Consider the following 17830-nt stretch of genomic DNA (forward strand, 5'->3'; position numbering starts at 1 on the left):
ATATAACTATATCTCAACATGGAATAAAAGTCTAAGATTGTATTTTAAAATTACCTCTAGGTGATGAGATTGCAGATAATTTTTATTTCCTTGTTTGTGCTTTTTTCTGTTTTGAGCATTTTGTGCAAGAACACTTTTTGGGTCTTGTCATCAGAAATCAGAATGATAAGCATATAAGTTATTGGAGACAGGAGGTTTGATTTACTGAGATTCCATTTTCACGTAGTCTTTAGAGACTGTATCTGTTGTTTAAAGCAAGGCTTGGCTCTCCAATCCTGGAATAGGCTTGCTTCTGGAAAATACTCCCAGGGAGGACGGGAAGCAGTATAGAATCTCCTGTGGGGCACCATGGGGCTCATCTCTCCTCCCCGGGCAGAGAACCAGAAAAATGAGCCGGAGATTTATACCCACTTGACTTCTTGTTCTTATCCTTTTTGATTAAAAAATATATCAAGACGTGAGACGGATGGAAAAACCCATAAAAATAGTTTTACTGCATCATAAAAGGCTTACATTTCTGACATTAGGATCACGAAGGGATTAATTGACACTGTCACTTTGCTTTCCCACTATGGAGAGGGCACACACTCACTAGTATGTAAGGGCCTGAAGAGCGCACACTCTCGCTGGTATGGCAGGGCCCTGCTCTGCAGTCTGTGAAGCCACAGAGGGTGCCTGGTCCTCTTCCCCCAACTGCTGTCCCCCCACTGTGTTCAGTTGAGGCATTGTTTTCGTCTTTGTAGCCCCTAGAGGGGAACCAAGGTCTTGTAGTCTCTCAACTTTATGCATCGCTGGTCCCGTAGGAAACATTCATTTTTGCTACCATCCCTCACCTTTTGTATTGAATTGCATGAACATTAAATATCCTAATAATTTTGGAAAATAAACAGATCAGGAAATAATATGAGAGCAATTTGATTTGTCAGTGAGTTGTAATTGTTTATAGCTAATTTTCCAAATGGTAGCTCAGCTTAGTTTATTCAATTATTCATCTGTTCATTCAACAAATATTTATTTAGTCTCTGTTAGTGCCAGGCACTGTTTTAGTCGCTTTGGATACAGCAGTAGCTGACAAGGGACAAAGGCACTGTTTTTATGGAGTTCATATTTCAGGAGAACTGAGATCAGTTTCTTCCTCCTTTTCCTTCTACCTCTTTCCCATCCCTCCTCTTCCTTTCATCTGTCCATCTATCCACCCATTATTAATTGAATGCTCATCAGGTACCTGGTACTATGGTAGGCATTGGAGGATGTATTAAACAAGATTCTGTTCCTGTTCTGAAAAAGTGGAGGGTATAGTGAGGAAATGAGCCAAGATTAGTGCTATCCAAACACACACACACACACACACACACACACACACACACACACACCAGCTACAGATCACCTCTTTCCTGGATACAGGAATACCCATCATTGTCTAGTTCCTGCTTCCACAACTCATCTGCTCTGGAAGGAAAGTTGGCCTCCGAAATCAGGCAAAAAGAAGTCAAAAGATGTCCCTTGCTGCCAGGAACACACTAGGGAATGGTAGAGTTCTTTGGGTAAATCACTGTTTTATTGATAAAATCCTTGATGTCAACTATATATTGAACAATCTGCTCCATTCTGGGGGTTAACTGGAAGGTGTCAGACTCAGAAGACTGAAGATTTCAGTGGAAACTCAGTGACGTGGACTGTCTGCATTACAGGAATTCTGTAAAAGGAGAGGGAGAAGAAACAGGCTTTTATTGATCACCTGTTAGATTCCTTCCAAGCATTTTACAGATGTTTCTGTGTGCTATCTCATTTAATTCTCACAGAAATCCTGTGACTTCTTATTATGTTTTCATTGATGAAAAGTTGTGGTTCAGAGAGGTTAATTGACGTGACCAAGATCACAGGTATCGACCTGCATGACTGAGTCCCCAGAGCTGTCTGCCCTCTTCATTCTTCTGCAGTTAGGGAAGCAGCATGGAGGAGGTTATCTTTTGGCACTTTATTTGAAAATCTCCCTTCTGGCAATTATTTAATCCTACTCGGGATTGCAGTGCTGTTTCCCAGACAATTTTATAGAATACAAGATGTTAATAGGTGTTCTAGCCAGAGAAGGCTTCCATGGTTAAATACATTGGAGGAAATGCTAGGTTGCTTCTCTTTCAGGATACGTCCATGTACTGGGAAGCTCGGAGAGGAAATTGTGGCAGGCACTCGAGAACACACAGTGCATCATTGTGCTCATGTCCAGTGAAAGCCAGTTTAGAAATATCATTCATTTAGCAAGCATCTGATGAACTAACCTGAGAATGGCACCTAGGGCTGTGCCTTTCTACAGACGGTGTCCTAGTCCTCTCCTCCCCACAGTGCCTGCTGAACTTGTCATAATTACAGCTAAATCTGTATCTGAGTGGGTGTATGAAATGGGCCTTAACCTTGACTCTGAAGAGCTGAGAAGGAGGCTTCCAAGAAGAAAGTCTTAGGGCCCCTGACCCCACCATATGTGTAAAAGAGAGGCTACATGTTAGGGGAAATGTAGGAAGAGTCTGGGTTAGATAGAGGATTTTGTGGGTATCAGATTCTTTCACTGGGCATTTGGACTAGTTTTATTGCAGTGAAATGGATTGTGCAAGACATCGAAAGACAAATGGTGGTCAAAGGCTTTAATCCTCCACTCATTAGCAATTCATTGCAGTACCTAGTGTTACCTAGATCATAGCCATACTGCTCCTAGCCCATTGCTCAAAGTGCAATTATTCAGCTGAGCCCTAGGACTGCAGGAATACACTGACACTCCTGTGGGATGTGGTCTGCATCCATGACGGGGGAGTTGTGCATAACTATGGACAAGCTCCTGGGGGTGTCCTCTGAATCCTTTCATGGATTCCTTGGGCATGAAATTAAGGTCCTATGAGGACAAACAGCTTTCATTTACCTTATTCAGAATACTGATAGACAAAATTTTTCCTAATCTTTTGTGGAACCCAAAAGAGCAAGCCTGTATGGTTTCTAAACAAAGGAAGACTTTTGTCAAAGAATCTTCAGAAAGCATAATTATCAAATAGAAATTTTCAACAAAGAGCCCTTTAGAGATTGCAAAATTCCCCCTTCCTTGCAACTGACAAGCAAATGCTTTCTTGGAAGAGACCCATTGGCTTTGCCTTATTCTTGCTTAAGTATTGTAATTATAGTCTGTTGATCCCCTCTTGATTCGTATAAGAAGGAAGAATCTATACATGTGAGTGTCAGGATCTCTCAAACCCCAGGTGGGGCTTCTCTAAGAATATTCCTTACAGAATCCCCTTGGCACCCATGGCACTTTGAAAACTAAATCACTGTGCATCTCCTAGCTCTTCTTTTTCATTGCTTTGAAAATTTTTTCCAGGAGAGTTATTTCTACATGACCTGAGAAAAGAGAACTTGTGACAGGTAAAGCAGCCCCAACAAGAAATTGTTTCTTCATGTCATGGGCAGCCCTGAACCTCCCCACTATCCTTCATTTCAAATAAGCTAAGCTGAGAAGTAGCAGGTGTATTGGGCTGCCATAATGAAATACTATCAATGAGACGGCTTAAACATTTATTTTCTCATAGTTCTGAAGGCTGAGAAGTCCAAGATCGAGATGTCAGCAAAGTAAGTTTCATACTGAGATCTCTTGGCTTGTAGGCTACAGCAGTCTTGCTGTGTGCTCATGTTCCTGTTCTTTGTGAGCGTGTGGGGAGATGGGAGGACACAAGTCCCTGATGTCTCTTATAAGGTTATTATAAGGGACTAATTCCATCAGACTGTGGCCCATCCTCATGACCTCATCTAACCCTAATAACCTCCCAAATGCCCTACCTCCTAATACCATCACATTAGGGGTCAGGTCTCAACATAGGAATTTGGGAAGGATGTGTCAGTCCATAGCAGCATGTAGTATATTACTACATTTCCAAGTAATGTCATTAAAGGTTGCTGTTAGCATTAATGAAGAAAATCCTGTGTTACCACATCCTGACACTATTTGAGTCTCTGATTCTGCCTTCCTTGCTCATGACCTTACCATGAATTTGGGGCCTGCTTAATTAGTACCTAATTATTTCCTACGTGTGGAGATATGGAACAGAGTAGGAGTGAAAAGTTACCTTATTTAAATGACAGTGTACCCTATTGCACCTGTCCAAACTATGGGCTGTAGATGGTTTAGGGACAGGAGAAATGTGGTTTACAAGAATGGCTAATATACACCAATAAGAGAAAAGATAAAAAACCATATGATCATTTCAATAGATGCAGAAAGAGCATTTGACAAACATTCATGATAAAAATGCTCAACAAAGTATGTTTGGAGGGAACATACCTTAACGTAATAAAGACCATATATAAAAAAATCCCACAGTAAAAATGATGCAGTGGTGAAAAAGTTGAGAACTTTCCCCCTAAGGTCAGAAAAAAGAAAATATTCAACATAGTACTGGAAGTCCTAGTCACAGCAGTCAGACAAAGGAAGGGAATAAAAGGCATCAAAATCAGTAAGGAAGAAGTAAAACGTTCACTATTTAAAAGATGACGTGATACTATTTATATAAAACCCTAAAGACTCCACCAAGAAACTACAAAACTGATAAATGAATTTGGTAAGATCACAGGATACAAAATCAATGTACAGAAATCTGTTGCATTTCTATACACCAATAATTAAGCAACAGAGAAATTAAGAAAGCAGTCCTATTTACAACTGCACTAAAAATAATATCTAGGAATAAACTTAACCAAAGAGATGAAAGGCCTATACTCTGAAAAATATAAAACATTAATGAAAGAAATTGAAGACGACACAAAGAAATGGAAAGATGCTTATAGATTGGAAGAACAAATATTGTTAAAATGTCCATACTACCCAAAACAATCTATACATTGAATGTAATCCCTGTCAAAATATCAACAGCGTTTTTCTCAGAGCTAGAACAAACAATCCTAAATTTGTATGGAATCACAAAAGACCCTGAATAGCCAAAATAATCTTGAAAAACTAGAGGCATCACAATTCCAGATTTTAAGTTATACTGCTAAGCTGTAATAATCAAAACAGTATGCTATTGGCACAAAAATAGACACACAGATCCATGGAACAGGATAGAAGACCCAGAAACAAGCCCACGATTATATGGTCAATTAATCTTTGACAAAAGAGGCAAGAATATGCAATGAGAAAATGTCTCTTCGACAAATGGTGTTAGGAAACTGGACCCCTTTCTTAAACCATACACAAAAACTCAAAATGGAGTAAGGACCTTAAATGTGAGATCTGAAATCTTAAAAATTCTAGAAGAGAGCACAGGTAGTAATTTCTCTGACATCAGCCATAGCAATATTTTTCTAAATAAGTCTCCTGAGGCAAGGGAAGTCAAAGCAAAAAATAAATAAATAAACTATTGGAACTACATCAAAGTAAAAAGCTTCTGCACAGCAAAGGAAAAATCGACATAAGTAAAAAGACAACATACTGAATGGAGGAAGATATTTGCAAACAAAATATCCAATAAAGGTTTAGTATCCAAAGTATATACAGAACTTACACAACTCAATGCTCAAAAAACATCTGATTAAAATGGGCAGGACATGAACATTTCTCCAAAGAAAACCTACAGAAGACATTATATGAAAAAATAATAAAAATAAAAAATAAAAATAAATTTTAAAAAAGACATTAGATGCATAAAAGGATGCTCAACATCACTCCTCATCAGGGAAATGCAAATCAAAAGTACAATGAGGTATCACCTTAACACCTGTCAGAATGGCTAATATTAACACAAGAAATGATAAGTGTTGGTGAGGATATAAAGAAAGGGGAACACTCTTCTACCGTTGATGGGACTGCAAACTGGTACAGCCACTCTGGAAAACAGTATGGAGGTTCCTCAAAAAATTAAAAATAGAGCTACCTATAAGCGGGGTGCCTGGATGACACAGGCAGTTAAGCGTCCGTCTGCCTTTCGGCTCAGGTCATGATCTCTGTGACCTGGGATCTGGGATTGAGCCTTGTGTTGGGGGAGGGGGTGTTACTGCTTAGTGGGGAGTCTGGTTCTCCCTCCTCCCTGCTCTTGCACTCTTGTGTGCACACTCTTGCGCACTCACTCGCTCTTTCTCCTCCTCGCTTCCTGTCTCCCCCCCCTCTCCCTCCCCCGCCTCAAATAAATAAAAGAACTACCTATAATTGAGTAATCATACTAAGTACCCCCAAAATACAAAAAAAAAATAATTCTAAAGGATATGTGCACTCCTGTGTTAATTGCAATATTATTTATAATAGCCAAATTATGGAAGCAGCCCGAGTGGCCATTGATAGATGAATATATAAAAAAGATATATATACATATGCACACACAGAATTGAATATTATTCAGCCATAAAAAAGAATGAAATCTTGCCATTTGCAACAATGTGGATGGAGCTACAGAGTATAATGCTAAGCGAAAGAAGTCAGCAAAAGAAATACCATATGATTTCAGTCATGTGGAATTTAAGAAATGAAAGAAAGAGACAAACCAAGAAAATTGACTTCTTAACTACAGAGAACAAGTATATGGTCACCAGAGTGGAGGGTGGGTGGGGGAACTGGTGAAACAGGTGATGGAGATCAAGGAGGGCACTTGTGATGAGCACCAGGTGTATGGGCGTGTTGAACCACTATATTGTACACCTGAAACTAATATAACACCATATGATAACTATATTGGAATTAAAATTTTAATTAAAAATAGTTAATTGTTCTTATGTTAATTAGATCTAAAGCTGTAAAAAATATAATAAATAATGGCTGATGCTGAGTATCCAAAATGAACCAGGACCAAGGTTAGACATTTTCTCTGCATTTCTCTCTCAATCTGTGTTTGTAACACTCTGCAATGTAAACTGTTATCATCTTTACCTAACAAAGAAGGAAGCTGACTCAGAGAGATGCCAGTTGGCCCTGACCGATAAGGTTATATATGTAGGAGGAGATGAGACAGAGATTTGAGCCCTGATCATCCAGCCCCAGAAATCACCTTCTATCCTGGATTAGACAACTTTGCAGAAAAAAATTCAGTTTAGCTCTGTTCCAATGAATAGACTCTCCCATTCCCTATCCCCAAATTCAGGTCTTCTGCCCCTATCTGGTCCACCCGCTGTGGTTCCTGAAGGCAGAGATGGGTAGAGTGGTGCAGCCTGACAGAGGCCCTAGGTCTTGGTAAGTAAGCCCTGATATGGCTTTCAAAAACAGATGTTCCTGGCTTCTCGCTTCTGTTCGTCTATCTTCTTTTGCTGTCAGTCCTGCCTTGAACAAAATTTCCTTAAGATTGCAGATGAGCACCAGTGTTTTGGGTGCAGGAGCTTTAGCATCGTGCGGACAGCGGATTTTTCTCTGGGGACACCAGCTAACCCAGAGCAAGCACCCTGTGCTTTTTCTGTGCTCCTTATTTTCCTGGAAGCTTTCTTGTTGGTTTCCTCTTCTGGCTACAACTTACTCTCAACAGAGAACTGTTTTCCTGTTACTGCTTATTATCTCAAAGCAGATATTCAAGGTGAGGCTCAGGATTACTTCTCAAAAATATAGAAGATATTTGTGTCTCAGAGGTGTAGAGTGAGGTCTCAAACCGGTGTGTATACAAGCAAACTGGTGTGTATACAAGCAGAAGGCAGGTGCAATGCCAGTACACAAAGTTTTCCAAGTATAAGTCGATAGGTTTTTATGTCTCGGGAATTGTAAGTTGATGCATCACCTGCCAGGTTTTGTTGCCTTTTAAAAGTCAACTTAAACACAGTGGTCAACAATACATGTCTGAGATTCTGGGTACAATTGATTAGTCAGATTTAGTGGGTTTGACGTTCCTTTGAAAATCTGTGATCTTGTGATTTTACGATTCCTTACAAGGTAGGTCAGCTTACTTTCCCCCCAATAAGTGTTGGAGAGCAGCTTTGCAGAAAACTATAACAATATGAGATGCCTTCAAATTGTAGGGTGGTAGGAAAGGGAGCCTGTATATCAGCCACACATTTCTAGGAAAGAACAAGCATGAATATGGAGGAGAGTTAATTTTTGTAATTCTGAAAAAATGGTCTCTTTTCTCCTTTTCCCAGGGCTTTTCATGGGCCAGGCATTCTGCATATATGGGGATATTATAAAGAAGAATAGATGGTAGGATTTCAAGAGTATGTGCATTGTAATATGATCAGTAGGAGTGTCCAACTCATCCCAGTTTACCTGGGACATTTGCCATTTAGCATTAAGAGTTCTATGTTCTGGAACCCCTTCAGGGCAGCTAGTCACCCTGATGCTTGGAAATGCCTACCCTGGAAGACATGATGTGCTACCACCGACAGGTAGGATTCCTGTGCAGGTGACAGCCACAAATGCAGAGGGATACAGGTATGTTGTAGTGATGACTCACATACTCCAAGTGCCATTGGTTTCATTTCACAAAATGATAAACTCTGGGTAAAATTCCAAACAAAAGAGTCTTCCGTCTATTCACACACTAATTGCATTGCCGGAAAATTCAGCATATATCAATGTGTACAAAAAAATTTGGAGTTTAAATTCAAAATATAGTTTCTGTACAGATGATTATCGACATCTTTTCCACTTAAATGAATGTCTACATAGATATTTGAAAGTCTGAGAAGCAAGGGACAATTTTTTTAGTGTGGACTTGTCCTGCACACTGTCAAATATTGATCATCCCTTGACCTCACTTATGAATTTAGCCAATGGTTCCTCTAGTCTTAACAACCACAAAAACCTCCCTCCCAGATTTCCAGGATAGGAGGCAGTACTTCCCTCATTAGGAATCACTATACTAGATATTTGAGAAGAAATAAATATTTAAGAAGAGAGAAGGAATGGTTGGGTCCTTCTGCTATCCTTATTCTCTTATTTTCTCTCCATCCACTACAAACTATAGAGATTTTCTGTGTAAACAACATTCTACAAAGACCCTGGGACAGTCGGCAGATAATTCCCATCTTCATCTCCAAACAGCTTACATTATGCTTGCACATATCAAACCAACCAAAAGGATCAGCTCTCAACTGACCTGAATGGCACGGAATCAAGAATGTCTGCTCAGTTTCTGCTGTCACTGACTTGGTTGGGTGTACACTTCTTACCTTTTATTGATCATAAAATCAGCCCAGTGTTTTTTCCCCTCTCTGTGTCCTCTGGCCTGGCAGTGGGAGAGAGGGAAGGAACTAAGACCCACACCTCCCTGAGTTGAAGAGATTCCCAGGCGGTCTTGTGTTTGGTCTCAACCAGTTATTCAACGTGGTGCATGTTAGTATTCTTTCAGGTGAAGCATAGTAGTGGGAAATGAGATGGTTAAGACCCAAGAAATTAGCAATTGGAAGGACGCCTGGGTGGCTCAGTGATTGAGTGTCTGCCTTTAGCTCAGGTCATGATCCTGGAGTCCTGGGATCAAGTCCCACATTGGACTCCCCACAGGGAGCCTGCTTCTCCTTCTGCCTGTGTCTCTGCCTCTCTTTCTCTGTGTCTCTCATCAATAAATAAATAAAATCTTAAAAAAAAAAAGAAAAGAAATAAGTGATTGGAGAATGAAAAGACCAATGAGAAATTATTAAGCCCATTGAAAATTTGAGTAGATGCTTTGTACATAGAAGCAACAGTTATAATGGCTACTATTAATAATGATTATTGTAACAGAAATAATAATGTTTTTATACTTTGGGGGAGGAGGTTGGACTTTTTGGAAGCCATGTAAGGTTGGGCTCTGGCTCTGTCACTTTCCAGCGCTGTGCCCTTAGATAGCTTCAGCTGTGGGTTTCCTCATCTGAACAATTAAGATTGAGATATGTACCTCAGCTGCTGGGAAGAATAATTTTTTCACAGCACCTCTTATGAGGAAATAGTAAATGTTATAGCTTGGTGTCTTCTTTTTCTAAAAGAATTACTGATAGGAATTTGATGATTACTTGATTTCAGGACCCTGGATATGTTGCTGAAAAATGGCAACCATGCTGGAAAAAGTTGGAAGTCTGGGTTGTAATGTGCTGAATTTGAGTGGCAGCCACGTTGAAACATTGGGTGTAGAGCTGGTGATCGGGACCAAAACTCGGATGAGGTTCCAGTAGGCACACCTAGTGTCAGAGACATTGATGCAGAGAGTCCCCAGCAACAAACAAAACAGAACAAACAAAAAACAACAGACTTTCTGCTGAAAAAGGTGAAAAGATCACAGCAGAGATGGGGCTCTTGGTGTTCTGTACACTCACCAGCGTTGCCACATGGCCGGGCACGCACCATTTGGTTCTCTTCATCGGGATCCTCCCCAGGTGTCACTGCTATATGTTAATAAGCTCCTTCCTCTTTCTCATCTTCACGTTCTCATCTTCCTATTCAACTAGGGAGATGGACTACACGTGCCAGGCACCCCTCGACCTCATAGGGACAGGTGGGAAGCTGAAGCCAGGCCCTTCATTAGCAACCACCACAGGCTGAGCCTTTGAAATGTCCAGAGGCAGATGGAATTGAAGAGTTGGGGGTATCGGTAGCATAGACCTCAACCAAAGTGGTTCCAGATGTTGGAATGAGCGCAACCCTTCTCTTCTGCTGCTTTCTATCCACGTAGCATTAAAATTATCCAGAGAGCAAGCAACGAGTAATGAAGTCTGGGTCAGTCCCGTCTGTCTCACAAAATGCCACTTGGAACCAGAGCCTTTTCATTTGACAATAAAATCAATGAATGAAATATCGCAGGGTTGAAAGCAATGCTGTACAGAATTCATTATGGGCGCCGTGTTCCCAAGGATGGAAGGGCTTGGCCCTCTGTACTTTACTTTCCCGTAACATCAACACATCTACTAAATGAAACTTGAACCTTCTGTTAATCCTTCACCTATTCGCTTTTAAACTTAAGTCCTTGGAACAAAAGTCAGAAGGCCTTCTTTTTGGATTCTGCCTCTTTACGACTGAGCTATCATAAAAAACAATAGAATTTACATCAGTTAAGGGAAAATGGGACTCGTTAATTAGGAAAACAGATCATGAGATGAGAAGACTCATTCTCATAATCACCACATCTCCGATGAGCCCACACCATTTTTCTTTGAATTGTTCTTGCATTTTGAGTCATCTCAATACTGAGCCTACTGAAAAGAGTGCCACCATTAGTACAGATTCAGAGACAGCCGGGTGGTGGGTGAGCAAGAAAAAGTGGCCAAGGGAAGGGGGGGTATCTCCAGTCTCCAGTCCTGCTTCTTGGAGAATGTAAGGGAGCTTTGAGAAACCTGATGAACAAATAGGATTGGCATGAGAACTAGCCCTTCAGGTGTGTGTGTGTGCGTGTGTGTGCGCGTGTGCGTGTGTGTGGTGGAGTGAGGAGAAGAAAATCAGGAGAATGTGGTGAGGGCTGGTTCTGCTGCTGCCCTTTGCCAAAGGAAGTGTCCTTTCTTTGGGAAAGTGGGTGAGTGAGGGGATCAGGAAAGGAAGGGGGGATGTGGGATTATACTTAAGGTTCATGACTCATCCAAGAGGTATCTTCCATTTTAATCCAGGCTTCCTATTCCCCCACTGCTTCCACAAATACTTATTGAGCACTTACTGTATTCCTGATGCTTCTGGGCTTTAGACAGAATAACCACTCCTGACCTCTCCCTCAGAAGCTCACGTTCAGGTATGAAAGAGAGAGACAAGGGATGGACATGAACATAATAGGTGCTCTGAAGGAAACAGAATTTGAGAATAAGGAGCAGGGAGGTACTTTGAAGAGAGGGACAAGAAGGAAGGCTTCTCTGAGGAGGAGAGACTTCAGCTGAAAGAGTGCAGAGGAGCTGACCCTGAGAAGAGTAGGGGAGAGATTGGCAGAGAACATTCCAGTATGTATGGAGGCTGACATGGTGGCATTGGGAAACAGGAAGTCCCATGTGGCTAGAGTGATAGCACACATTAGGAAGGGCAGAAGGAGATGAGCAGGGGCTTGTTCATGTAGGGATCCGGAGACCACAATAATGCGTTTGCTTTTTATGTTTAAATAGAGTTTTATAGTAAGGTACTGGTGCAATCCAGTTTACAGTGGAGGGTGGAGGGTGGATCACAGGAGATAAGCATCAAAGCAGGAGGACCGGTTAGGGCAGGTGTCTAGATCTCAGATATATTTTGGATGTGCTTTAAGGATGCTAGGGTATGGTTGGTGAGGAAGAGGAAGGAGTCAGGGTTGACTTACACCTTTTGGGCTCAGGCAATGTGAGGGAGGATGTGGCCATCACTAGTCATTCTTTCAGCATATGTTCTTTCACATCAGCAACGTACACTGCACTAGGCCAGAGAAGAGGAGATAGATGAGGGTGGAACACAGTCACTGCCCTCACTGGGTTCACAGTTGAAACGGAAAGACAGATGTGCAAATACACTCTTAGAACAGTGGGACCTACTGGCACACACCTGGAGGTATTTGGCCGAATCCCCTGAACAGTTTCTTTCCCTCTCATCCCCCTGCGGCCACGAGTTTTGTTTGTTTTGTAGCAACTGTTGGGATTTTTGCTCTTGCAGATATATTTAAAATACATGGAACATGCTCTATACGGGAAGGAATACATGCGACATTTACACTCTGCTTAAAAAATAATAAATCCAACATCCACGTATCCACCATCAGGCGAAAGGAATAAACTTTGATCAGATCCTTTGAAGCCCTATGTACTCTTTGTCCAGAGTTAAATCCAAAATCCAGTATAATGTTTTATCGCTTCCTGGATCTTCTTTGTTGTATAACACCCACATTCTCAAATAATGTGTTGTTTATTCCACCTCTTTTAACTTTGTAAAAATGGAAGCATTCTACATAAATACTTCTGCAGCGTCCTTTTTTTGCTACTGGTAAGCTATATCAACATTGAGCATGCAGCATGTAAATTGAGTTCATTCATTTTCCCTGCTCTGTATGCATAATAAGTCGCAATATATTCCTTCTTCTGTCACAGGTCACTTGGGTTTACCATTTTTGGCTCATCCTCACAATACTTGTATGAACATTATTTATATATTTCTTAGGGTGCATACCTCCTGAGGCTTTCCTTGAGGGGTTACATGTAGAAGTAGGTCATAGAATATATATATTCAGTTTGATTAGTAGTTGCCAGTGGTTTTCCAAAGTAGTTGTTACAATTTACACTCCCACTCTAGTGATTAACAGTTCCCATGGCTATCCATCTTCACTGGTAATTACTCATTGTTGTTTCACTTTTGAAAATATTTGCCAGTATAGTGGGTGAAAAATGATATGTCACTGGCATATTAATTTGCATTTTTTCTGTTACTAGTGAGGTTGCACTGTACTAATATGTTTTTTGGCTGGTTGGATTTTCTATTCTAGAAATAATTTCTTCAATATCTTTGCTCACTTTTCCATTGAGTTGTTTTTCTTATTGATTTGTAACCACTCTTTATATATGCTGGATACTAAGCCCTTGCAAGTTTTATATGCTGAAAAATCATCCTCTCAGTTTATTGCATGTCTTTCTAATTTTTTTATGGTGTCAATTGATACACTGACCTTCTTAATTGTAGTGTAATTGAATTTTTCAGACTTTTCCTTTATGGTTTGCATATTTTTGTATTCAGTTTAAGAAAATAATCCATAGCCTAGGCCCATAAAAATATCCTCCACATTCTATTCTAAATTTTTTGAAGTTTTTTAAAAGATTTTTTATACTTCATTCATGTGGGATTGGTTTATATAAAGTTTATTTTTTGTGACCATTTGTTCCAACATAATTTTTAAATCAGCTCTCCCACATTTATGCATCATAGATTATGTTCCTGCATATGCATGACTATGTTCCATTGGACTGTGCATCCCTATGTCAGTCCTACATTATATTATTACACCATTATAATAGGTCACGGTTGCTGGTAGTGGTGGTCACCTCACTTGTTCTTTTCCCTTTTAAAAAACTTTTCAGGGGTGCCTGGGTGGCAGTCAGTAACCATCCCACTTATGGTTTCAGCTCAAGTTGTGATCTCAGGGTAATGTGATCGAGTCCCACATTGGGCTCTGTGCTCAGCCCAGAGTCTATCTGAGATTCTCTCTCCCTCTGCCCGTCCCATTCTCTCTCTCTCTCTCTCTAAAATAATAAATAAATATATCTTTTAAAAATAACTTCTTAAAAATTGAACTGTACCAAAAATATAGTACATATAGGTATATATATACCTTAGTGAATTATCACAGTCGTGGCTATTTTTAAATACATGTAAGAATAAATTTCTCAATTTCCATTCATGTACACACACACTCATACACATTGGGACTTTGATTGGAATTTCATTGAGTCAATATCCATAAATCAGTCTGACAAGAATTGTTATCTTTATGATAATGAGTTTTTCTATCTATAAACATGATTTGTTATTCTTTGGATTTGTTGTTCTTTAATATCTTCCAATAACATTTTACAATGTTCCCCATAAAAAGTCTTACACATCTTCTGTTAGATGCATTTCTGTGTATTTGATAGGTTTTGCTGCCATTGCAAATGATATTTTAATGTGTTTTTAATCTATTGCTGGTATATGAAAAGGCAATTAACTTTTGTATATTGACATTATATGCAGAAGTCTGAAACTCTCATTGATTCTAATAATTTATTGATAGAATAGTTTTTTTTATAATGTAAAGACTACCTCCAATAATGGTTTTTTGGTCTATTGTTAACAGACGTATTTCATATTTGCCTTTTATAACTTTATCTTTTTATTTTCAAACTTTTTTTTTCTTTTAAATGAGAAATGGCTGGATTTTTTTTTTTAATTTTGTATAAAAATTTTTCACCCAGAGGGTATGGTCCAAATTGCTGTTACCCATATGGTTGGCTGTTACCCATATGATGTTACTTCTGCCATTTGATTTTGTGCTTCCTATTTGTCCCACTTTTCAGGTTTCTTCATTTCTTCTTTCTTACCTTCTTTGAATTGATTGTAAGTTTTACTTCTTAATATAGTCTAAAACTAGTATTTTTCATCTCCCCACAAATTTAAAAACTTTAGAATGCTTCATCTATAATCCCCTCCTCTCAAATTGTATGCCTATTATTTAAAGTATGATTGTTTATTTTGCTTTTGTTCTAATTCCATTATGTAGCTCATTGTTGATTTTCAGTTGGCATGTTTTAAAAATTATCAATTTGCTTTTTTATTTTCTCACTTTTCTTTCCCACATTTCAAACTTTCTTCTGGGATCATTTTCCTTCTTCCTTGTAATATATTTTTTAAAATTTCTCTTGGTGAGTATCTGCTACTAGTAAAATCCATCTTTGAGTCTCTGAAAGATGTCTTTATTTTGCCATCAGAAAGGATGTTTTCACTGGATCTACCTGTGTAGGCAACAGTTATTTTCTCTTGGCACACCAAAGATATTATTCCACTCTCTTAAGGCTTGCAACATCTTTATTCATAAGTCAGCTGTCAGTCACTTCTCATTTCTACATCCTTTACTTGGTTCCTTTTCAAATATGCCTGGTCATTTTTTAGTTTTCTTGTACTTTCATCATACTTTTTTCTAAAGATTTTATTTATTTCAGCGAGAGAGAACACTAGGCAGGGGAGAGCATGAGGGGATGGTGAGGCAGACTCCCCACTGAGCAGGGAGCCTGATGTGTGGGACTTGATGCCAGGACCCTGGGATCATGACCTGAACCAAAGGCAGACGCTTAACCTACTTAGCCACCCAGACACCCCCCATCATACTTTTTATAGTCTGTATGGTTATCTATTCATACATAACAAATTACAAGAAAGTTTAGTGACTTAAAACAAGTCACTTATTATGTCTCATGACTTCTGTTAGGAATTCAAGGAGGGTTTAGCTCTAGACAGTTCTCATTTAGGAACTCATGCAGTTGTAGGTATATGTCAGCGTGGGTTGGATAGTTGACTTTTTACCTTTTTTTTACATACAAAATATTTTATTGTGTTTTGGTGTTGGTAGCTTGTTTTTGATTCGGTTATTTTTTCAGCTTCTTGAGATAGACTTGACTGGGACACCTGGGTGGCTCAGTGGTTGAGTGTCTGCTTTCGGCTCAGGACGTGATACTAGGGTCCAGGATCAAGTACGGCATCAGGCTCCCCGCAGGGAGCCTACTTCTCCCTCTGCCTGTGTCTCTGCTGCTCTCTCTGTCTCTCATGAATAAATAAATAAAATCTTTAATAAAAAAAAGATAGACTTGACTTACAGCGTTATGTAAATTTAAGATGTACAGCACGTTGTTTTGATGCACTATACATTGCAAAGTGATTACCATCATGTCGTTCTCACCATTCCTTCTTTGTGATGAGAACATTTAACACCTAATCTCTTAGCAACTTTCAAGTGTGTAGTACAGTATTGTTAGCTATAATCACCTGCTGTATATTAGATCCCTAGAAGTAATTCATCTTATTCCTGGAAGCTTATGCCCTTTGATCAACATTTCTCCATCTCCCTGCTCCACTACCCCCAGCCCCTGATGACCACCATCATACTTCCTATGAGCTTTTTCAGATTCCCCAGATAAGTGATACCAGACAGTATTTGTCTTTCCCTATCTTACCTCATTTAGCATAATGTCCTCAGGTTCCATCTATGTTGTTCCAAATGGCAGGATTTCCCCTTTTTTATGGCTGAATAATATTCCACTATATACCACATGCTGTTCTTTATGTGTTTATCCATTGGTGGATGCTTAGGTTGTTTCCATATCTTGGCTGTTGTGAGTAATGCCTCAGTGAGTGATGCTGTCTGGGGATGCAGATGTCTCTTTGAGATCTTGTTTTCATTTCCTTTGGATATATATACCCAAGTTTTACCCCAAGTGGGGTTGCTAGGTTATGTGGTAGTTCTATTTTTAATTTTTTTCCGTACAATTTTCTGGCATGCCAGTTTACAGTCCCTCCAACAATGCACAAAGGTTCCCTTTACTCTACATCCTTGCCAATACCAGTTACCTCTTGTCCTTTTGATAACAGCCACTCTAATGGGGTAAGGTGGTATCTCACCATGGTTTGATAGGCATTTCCCTGATGATTAGTGATGCCACACCTTTTCATGTACCTGTTGGCTACTTGCATGTCTTTGGGACAAAAATTCTTGAGTTCCTCTGCCCAGTTTTTAAATCAGATTGTTTGTTTTTTTGCTATTGAGTTGTATAAGTTCTTTATATATTTTAGATATTAACCTCTTATCACATACCTGATTTCTGAACATCTTTACCATTCCATCAGTTGCCTTTTCATTTTTTTTGTTTCTTTTGCTCTACAGAGCTTTTTAGTTTGATGCAGTCTCACTCATTAATTTTTGCTTTTGTTGCTTATGTTTTTGGTGTCCTACCCCAAAAAAGTCTTTGCCAAGGCCATTGTCAAGGAGCTTTTTTCTCTATGTTTTCTTCTAGGAGTTTTATAGCTTTCATTTTCACATATCAGTCCTTAATCTGACTTAATATTTGTGAGTGGTGTGAGATAGGGATCTGACTTCATTCTTCTACATGTGATGATCCAGTTTTCCCAGCACCATTCATTGAAGAGACTGGGTTATTGGCTTTCAAGCTATATTCACATAGCTGTCAAGTTGGTACCTGCTATGGGCCAGGGGCTTCATTATTCCTCCATGGGGACCTCTCCACAGTGCCTCTCCAGTGTCCTCATCTCATGGTGACTGGCCTCTCTCAAAGTAAGCAAACAATGTGAGGCATTAGGCACTGAAATGAATCTTTCAATGGGCAGGGGATTAGACCCTACTTTTTCATTAAAAGAACCACTGCCTATTTCCTGTTACTTCTTAATAGTTGAGTCTATCTTATGTTCTTCTCTAATGATTTCAATAGTCTTTTGGGGTCATGTTCA

At 39.5% G+C, this 17830-nt stretch overlaps 1 protein-coding gene across 1 annotated transcript in view; it reads left to right on the forward strand.

Annotated features, from left to right (window-relative positions):
- Positions 1 to 17830, forward strand: part of LARGE1 (LARGE xylosyl- and glucuronyltransferase 1) — a 478727-nt gene that overhangs the window by 319904 nt on the left and 140993 nt on the right. The window lies entirely within an intron of this gene.

Source organism: Canis lupus, chromosome 10, assembly GCF_003254725.2.
Source record: "Canis lupus dingo isolate Sandy chromosome 10, ASM325472v2, whole genome shotgun sequence".
Classification (NCBI taxonomy): Eukaryota; Metazoa; Chordata; class Mammalia; order Carnivora; family Canidae; genus Canis; species Canis lupus.